The sequence below is a fragment of the Pelodiscus sinensis genome, chromosome 6, assembly GCF_052426305.1.
Source record: "Pelodiscus sinensis isolate ZL-2025 chromosome 6, ASM5242630v1, whole genome shotgun sequence".
Lineage (NCBI taxonomy): Eukaryota > Metazoa > Chordata > Testudines > Trionychidae > Pelodiscus > Pelodiscus sinensis.
In genome coordinates, this window is record NC_143057.1 from 18,207,124 (window position 1) to 18,215,582 (window position 8,459).

At 44.4% G+C, this 8,459-nt stretch overlaps 1 pseudogene; it reads right to left on the reverse strand.

Moving 5' to 3' along the window:
* Window positions 1-498: 498 nt before the first annotated feature.
* On the reverse strand, window positions 499-7,252 carry LOC149524126 (protein ZBED8-like; annotated as a pseudogene).
* Window positions 7,253-8,459: the final 1,207 nt, after the last annotated feature.

Below are 8,459 nucleotides of genomic sequence, written 5' to 3' on the forward strand. Positions count from 1 at the left end.
CTACAGTACAACATATTAGCCATTATCTTTGGAAACTCATGGAGGACTGATGAGGTTCCAGAGGAGTAGAGAAAGAAAAAAATATATAGTACCTATCTTGAATAAAGAGGAGCCAGGGATTAATAGACCAGTCAGCCTAACTTTGATACCTGGAAAGATACTGGAACAAATTATTGAACAATCAATTTGTAAATACCTAAAGATAATAGGATTATAAGTAATAGGCAAGATGGAATTTTCAAGAACGAATCATGCCAAACAAATCTAATTTCCTTCTTTGACAGGATACTGGCCACTGGATAAGGGAAAAGCTGTAGACATGAAAAAGTGGACTTTTGTAAGGCTTTTCATACAGTCCCACATGATAAACTAGGGAAATATGGCCTAGAAATTTATATAGAGTAGGAGCACATCTGGCTGAAAGACTGTATTCTAACAACAATTATCAATGGTTTACTTTCTAACTGTGAGGGGACAGGAATCTGTCCTGGTCTAGTACTATTCAATATTTTCATTAACAATTTGGATTGTGAAATGGAGAATATGCTTTTTAAATTTATGGAATACACCAAGGTATGAAGGTTTGCTATTTTGAAGGGCAGGGTTAAAATTCAAAATGATTTTGACAACTTGGAGACTTGGTCTGAAATCTACAGGAAAAAATTAAAGATGGACAAGTGGAATGAATTATATTTAGGAAGGAAAAATCAAGTACTTAGGCAGTAATACTATTGGTAGGGATCTGGGGCTTATAGTGGATCCAAACTGAATATAAGATAACTATGTTATGCTGTTCATTAAAAGGCTAATATAATTTTGGATGTATTATCAGGAGTGCAATATGTAAGAGACTGCAGGTAATTGTCCCACACACCTTGGTGCTGGTGAGACCTCAGCTGGAACATGGTCTCCAGTTTCAGGAATAATATTTTAGAAAAGATGTGGACAAATTGGAGAGAGTCTAAAAGAAAGTAACACAAATTATAAATGATTTAGAGAGTTAAAAACCCAACAAAATTATAAATGATTTAGAGAGTTTAAAAAACGAGGCATGTTTAATTTATGGACTGTATGAAAAGAAGACTGAGTCAGGGACCTGATTAAAATCTTAACTACGTTAAGTGCTGTTATAAAGGGGCTGGTGATCAGTTATTCTCCATGTCCACTGACCATAGGACAAGGAATAATAGTCTTAATGTGCTGCATAGGAGATTGTATTGGATATTAGGGGAAAGATCCTAACTATAAGTGGAATAGGCTTCCAAAAGAGGTTGTGAAATACCCATCATTGGAGATTTTTAAGAACAGGTTCTATGAACACTTGTCAGGGATGGTCTAGGTATACTAGGCCTTGCTTCAGTGCAGAGGCTTAAATGACCTTTCAAGGTGCCTTCGAGCTCTACATTTCCATGACTGACATTTAATATTGGAGCCCCACTGCAAAAAATCCACATCTCTGCTTCAGATGACTAGGAATAAGACTTGGTAAGGGGTTCATAACTGGTCATATAAATGTTAAATGCCCCATTATAGTGGAATTGTATTTTTAAAGATAGCAACATTATAATATCAAGATGTTCATTTCACCATCTTTATGTGTATTCTAGCAGATGTATGCAGTGTTGCTTAGGTCTTTAAGTGAAGTAATTTTTTTGATGGGTGCGGGTTGAAAAATAGAAGGAAAATGTATATGCTTTCTTTAAATGATAGAAAATTTCAAAAATGAAGGGGAAAAAAGAGGATAGGGGTGCAGTAGTGAGGGCAGGGGTGGGGGGCTGAAGACATAGGGTTTATGCGGGAGGCTCAGGCTAGGGGGAAGGATATGGGGGGCTCAGGGTAGGGGTTGGGTGAAGAGTAAGGGAGTGAAGAAGTGTGGGCAGGGGTGGAGAGTGCTGGAGTGAGGGCAGGGGGTGCGAGGTACAGGAATCAGGGCAGGGGGACTAAGGCGGGGGTGGGAAGCATACTGAGCCAGTGAGAGTGGAGCTATTGTGGCAGCAGCTCCTCATGCCAGGGCTGTAGCTGCACTCCCCAGCTGGTGGACAGCCCCAGTCCCAGGGCTGCATGGACTCCAGCTGTCCCCCTGCCTCCAGCCTGTCAAGGGAGATGGGGTTTCAGGCCCTGCCACCCAGCCTAAAGACTGTCTCCAGCTTCCCTGCCCCTCCCCATTCCCAGTTCCTACCTGTAGCTGGTTGAGGGGAGCACTGCTCTGGGGGTCAGCTCAAAAGGGGCCATTTACCCACATTTACCCATGTAGAGCCCTGTCCATGGCTCGACACTCTCCTGCTTGCTGTATGGCTGCCCCCAGTAATTATAGGGCAGTATTATATGTCCTTCCTTTCTGCCCCCTCCCTTTCCATGTTATGGAAAATAATCCCAATCCAGGCACTTCCCATTTTTCTGGCACAACCAAATCCTGACCTTGCTTTAAGTTAGGGTAAGGGGAAGCTGCATATCAAATTTGGTGGCCTAAGCTTATACCGTTTAGGATGAGTCCTTCAACAGGTAGACTTGCAGACAGACAGAGTGGACTCAGAGACAGATAGGTGCACAAATTCTCTGAGGGCATGTCTATACTACATGCTTATTTCGAAATAAGCTATTCCAGAATAGTTGTTCCGAAAGACCTTATTTTGAAATAGCACATCTACACTGCAAGGAAGTCTCAAAATTAGTACAAGGAAGGCTTCCCTAATGTAGACATGCTATCTCAACTTAGAGCTCCAATAGGCACTGGGAAGGAATAACTTAGAATGGCCCTGGTGAGAGGCTATTTCGAAATAGCTGCAGTGGAGTGTCTACACATGCCTTATTCAAAATAGCTATTTCGGAATAGGCGTTGTTCCTCATAAAATGAGGTTTACAGATTTCAGAATAAGCTGTCCATTATTTTGAAATAATGGAATGGCTGTGTAGATGCTCACATTGCTATTTCAGAGATAACACTAGTTATCTTGAAGTAACGGTGCAGTGTAGACACACCCTAAGATAGATTGATTGATCCATCAAGAGTTTTGTAATAAGAGTCATCTTTCACAATTCTGCTTTAAAATAGATCTGACTTATGCCAAAAATTAAGCTCCGAAACAGAGGTAAAATGATACCTGGCCAGCAGTCAGGCAATGGATGATATCAGCTTTAGCATCTGAGAAATTAAAATTCAGATTACAAGGTAAAAGAGAAGATTGGAAGTCATTGGGCTTTCTGCCTTAATGTCCATACATTGATATAACCCATTCAGAATCAAGGGCCAGACTTATAACTGCACTGTTCCAGTGTTACACTGGTATAACTCCATTGATTTCTGGCTCTGTTTTTAAAACTTAATGAAAAGATTTAGCCTTGTACTTAGCTTATAAACTCACTTGGGGTATGTCTACACTACAAAGTTAGTTTGAACTAACGTCCGTTAGTTCGAACTAACTTTCACAGGCGCTACACTAGCGCTCCGTTAGTTCGAATTTAATTTGAACTAACGGAGCGCTTAGTTCGAACTAGGTAATCCTCATTCCATGAGGATTAAGCCTAGTTCGAACTTACTAGTGGGAGGCTAGCCCTACCCAGCTTTCCCTGGTGGCCACTCTGGCCAACACCAGGGAAACTCGTATGCCCCCCTCCCGGCCCCGGACCCCTTAAAGGGGCACGGGCTGGCTACGGTGCCCGTGCCAGGTGCAAGCCTGCCAGCACCCAGCCAGCAGACCCTGCACCTGGCACAGATCGAGCCACCCACCCGATGCCCCCCAGCCCTCCCCCTCTTCCCGGTACCAGGCTGGCGGCTTCCGGGAGCTTGCCCGGGACCGCAAGAGGCGAGCACCCGCCTGGGCTAGTGCAGACATCGTGGACCTTGTCCACGATCTCTGCACTAGGCACAGGAAAGTGGCCATCTAGGGCAGGAGAGCTGCCAGCCTGGCCACCCAGGAGCAGGTGTGCATGAAAATCAAGGGGGTCCACTGAGACCCCCGACCCTGAGCCCTGAGCTTACAATGGCCGTCCTGGGTCAGACCAAAGGTCCATCTAGCCCAGTAGCCTGTCTGCCGACAGCGGCCAACTTTGATCGCCAAATTCAGTGAGTCACGTAGGTCATCTGGAAGGGTTTTAGCAGCCAAGGCTTGTCTGTGTATGATGCAGTGAGTCGTGGTTATGGCTGGATTTTTTTCTTTCACCAGTGTCACAAATCCAGAACAAGAACCAAGCATCGCTGGACCACCATCTGTGTATACACCAATCAGTTTCCCCCATGAAAGTCTATTTTCTTCAAAAAAGTTGGAAATTATTTTCATAACATCAGAAGCCTCTTATGTGGTCAATTCCTTTGAAAAAAAAGCAGTGCTTTTTTCACAGTTCCATCATTAATTAATCAAATGTAGATGAGCAACTGACAGCATTGTGCTACATCAGTGGTATTGGTGCACTAAATTGGGGTGGGGGAAGGAGGAAAAAGAGAAGCCAACACTGCCTCCACAACTTGAAGTTTACGATCTTTTGTCAGGTCATCGATGCGATGTTTCACGGAATTGTCAGAAAGCAAAATTTCCAATAGTATATTCTTGCTTTCAACACTAAACACAATATCAGCTGTTTTCAACAAGCAACGCTTAACAAGAGTTTCTCCTATTAAGTGCACTTTCTTGGCTTTAGCAATGAGCAATGACAGTTCATAAGATGGTTCTACCACTTTGGCCGATGCTTGATGAAAAGCTGCAGTAGCGTATAGCTTCATGTGTTTCAAATTTTGAAGTTTAGCAGCAAAAGACTTTTGGTTTGTCTGTCAAAGTGCTCTCGTTCTTCGTCAAGTGTCACTCAAGATGACTAGGTCTCAAGGCATCATTGCTGAGAACTGTGTGTCATACTACACATTGACAATGATTGATCCAGTTTTTTCCCCGTGACAGCGAAGCCATATTTAACGTAGTCTTCATCATACTTTCTTTTCTTAATCACAGCAACAATATATTAATTAAAAACAAATCCATAAAAATAATTTTCCTGATTCGAATAAATGTAATGGATGCAAGTTATTTTAATAAGTTATTACAAACATTTATTTACTACTACTATTACGTACAGATTCATGCTGCCTTATATATACACACCACCAGTCACCGCACAAGACCGGCTACCTACTCCCACAATAGAACACTCCTGAACAATCCTGAGACCATACTAGAAAGTTCAAAAAAGTTCCATCGCCTTTTACATCGTACTTTGGCCTCCCCACCAACCAAACCGGTACCCCTACATGTCGAAAGGCACATAAATAAATACATATTTTCACATTTCATGGTATCAAATTTGAAAATTTTAAATTTTTTACACTGATAAAAAAATGGTTATGAAAATTTCTCAGCCTCATGCCCCCCCTTGGAATTTCTTCACATTCCCCACTTTGGGAACTGATTGAGCTTGAATTCAGGATGTGACCGAGAGTCTTCCGAAACTGATCAAACCTTTGGATCGCTACCCTTTCCTGCTTCTCCATGTGGGAACTAACGGTAAGGCCACGAATGACCTTGAGAGGGTCACTGCAGATGATGTAGCATTGGGAAGAAGGATCAAGGAATTTGAAGTGCAAGTGGTGTTCTCGACCATCCTCCCTGTTGAAGGAGGAAAAGGTCCAGGTTGGGATCATCAAAATGAAGTAGTAAATGCATGGTTGCGCAGGTGGTGTCAGAGAGAGGGCTTGGGTTTCTTCGACTATGGGACTCTATTCCGGGCACAAGGATTGTTGGAAGAGATGGGATCCACCTAACCAAGAGAGGAAAGAGTATCTCCATGGGCAAGCTTGCAAACCTAGTGAAGAGGGCTTTAAACTAGGTTTGTTGGGGGACAGTGATCAAAGCCCAGAGGTAAGTGGGGAAGTTGGACACTGGGAAGAAACACAAAGAAGAACGAGCAACAAAGGAGGACCTCTGATTTGAATGGAGACGGTAGGGCAATCAACTGGTTATCTAAGGTATTTGTACACAAATGCAAGAAGCCTGGAAAACAAACAGGAAGAATAAGAAGCCCTGGCCCAGATAAAGAACTATGATTTGATTGGAATAAAGGAGACTTCGTGGGATGACTCGCAAGACTGGAGCACTGTCATGGAAGGGTTTAAACTGTTCAGGAAGAACAGGCTGGGGAGAAAAGGAGGAGGAGTTCCATTTTACGTAAGAAAGCCGTATGATTGCTCAGAACTCCAGTATATAGAGGGAGAAAAGCCTGTTGATAGTGTATGGATTAAATTTAGAGGGGGGAGCAACATGGGTAATGTTGTGGTTGGTGTCTGCTATAGACCACTAGATCAGGTGGATGAGGTAGACGAGCTTTCTTCTGACAACTGAGAGAAGCTTCCAGAGAAGAGGCCATGGTTCTCATGGGGGACTTTAATCACCCTGACATCTGTAGGGAGACCAATAGAGCAGTACACAGACAACCCAGGAAGTTTTTGGAGAATGCTGGGGTCAACTTCTTGGTACAAGTGCTGAAGGAACCGACCAGGAGCCATGAACACAAACAGGGAAGAACTAGCAGAGAAGCAGAGGGGGGTGACAACCTGGGAAGCAGTGATCATGACATGGAAGATTTCAGGATCCTGACCAAAGGAAGAGATGAGAGTAGCAAAACACACACTGGACTTTAGAAAAGCAGACTTTGACTCCCTCAGAGAACTGATGGGCAGGATTCCCTGGGATGCTTACGTGAAGGGGAAGGGAGTCGAGGACAGCTGGCAGTATTTTAAAGAAGCCTTATTAAAGGCACAGGAAGAAACCATTCCAATACGCATTAAGAAAAGCAAACATGGTAGGCAACCAGATTGGCTTACCCAGAAATCCTTGGAGAGCTTAACTCAAAAAGGAAGCTTACAAGAAGTGGAAACATGGACAGATGACTAAGGAAGAGTATAAACATAATGATCAAGAATGCAGGGGAGTCATCAGGAAGGCAAAAATGCAATTGGAATTGCAGCTAGCAAGGGATATGAAAGGTAACAAGAAAGGCTTCTACAGGCATGCTAACAATAAGAGGGTGATCAGAGAGGATGTGGGGCTGTGGAGGGTCGGACCCGCCCCCTCCAGAAGCCCCGTGGTCCCCGCTGTGTCCGGAGGATGAGGGTGGGGCGGCACGGGAGCAGGACGCCCGAGACAAGAGTGGGGAAGAGATAAGAGTGGGGGAGGACCTCTCAGGCATACAGCAAGAACAATTGTACCAGGCTCTCAGGCAATTTCAACAGGTGCTGACAAGCCGGCCCGGACAGACCAACCTGATCCATCATGAGATAAAAACCGAACCAGGGAAGATAGTAAGAGACAATGCACGCCCCCTCCCCAGGAAGTTACGGGATATGGTAAAAGGAGAGCTGCAGTCTATGCTAGAGTGGGGGTTAATCAGGGAGTCCCATAGCGAATGGCGAAGCCCCATCATACTAGTACTGAAATCAGATGGATCTCTACGGTTTTGTATAGACTTTCGTAAAGTTAACGTGATTTCAAGTTTTGACGCTTATCCTATGCCGCGCATAGATGAACTGTTAAGCCGCCTCAGGAGAGCATCCTACTTATCGACTCTAGATCTCACGAAGGGGTATTGGCAGATCCCATTGGCCCTGGAAGCCCAGGCCAAAACAGCCTTTGCCACCCCCTTCGGACTCTATCAATTCAATAATATGCCTTTCGGCCTGCACGGGGCCATGACCACATTCCAGAGACTCATGAACCATGTTCTCAGGGATCATCAGGAGTACGCAGCTGCGTATATAGATGACATCATCATTTTCAGTGAATCGTGGGAGCACCATTTAGTACAGATAACGTCAGTATTGAAAGCTTTGCAGCAAGCAGGGCTGACGGCTAACCCCAAAAAGTGTCAGTTTGGGAAGTCAGAAGTCTCATACCTGGGGTATACGGTAGGACGAGGGAAACTCAAACCCCTGTTCGATAAAGTCCAAGCCGTTCGCCACTACCCCATTCCAACTACAAAACGGAAGGTACGTCAATTCCTGGGGTTAGCGGGATATTACAGGAGGTTCATAGTGAACTTCTCATCATTAGCGGCCCCCCTCACAGATTTAACAAAGAAAGGACAACCCGAGAGGGTGACATGGACAGTGCAATGTGACACGGCTTTCTGAGAACTTAAAGAGAAATTGGTATGGGCCCCTGTATTGATTCAACCAGACTTCTCGAAGCCCTTCACCCTACAAACAGACACTTCAGAGGTGGGGTTGGGAGCCGTGCTTACTCAGGAGGAGGAAGGCAAGGAACATCCCATCCTATATCTAAGCCACAAGCTCTTTTCCTGGGAGAAGGGGTATGCAACGATCGAGAAGGAGGCCCTAGCCTTAAAATGGGCCATTGACTCATTACGTTATTTTCTTTTAGGAGACAAGTTTACCATGATAACGGACCATGCTCCCCTGAAATGGATGCAAAACATGAAGGACACAAACCCACGGATTTTACGCTGGTACCTCAGTTTAC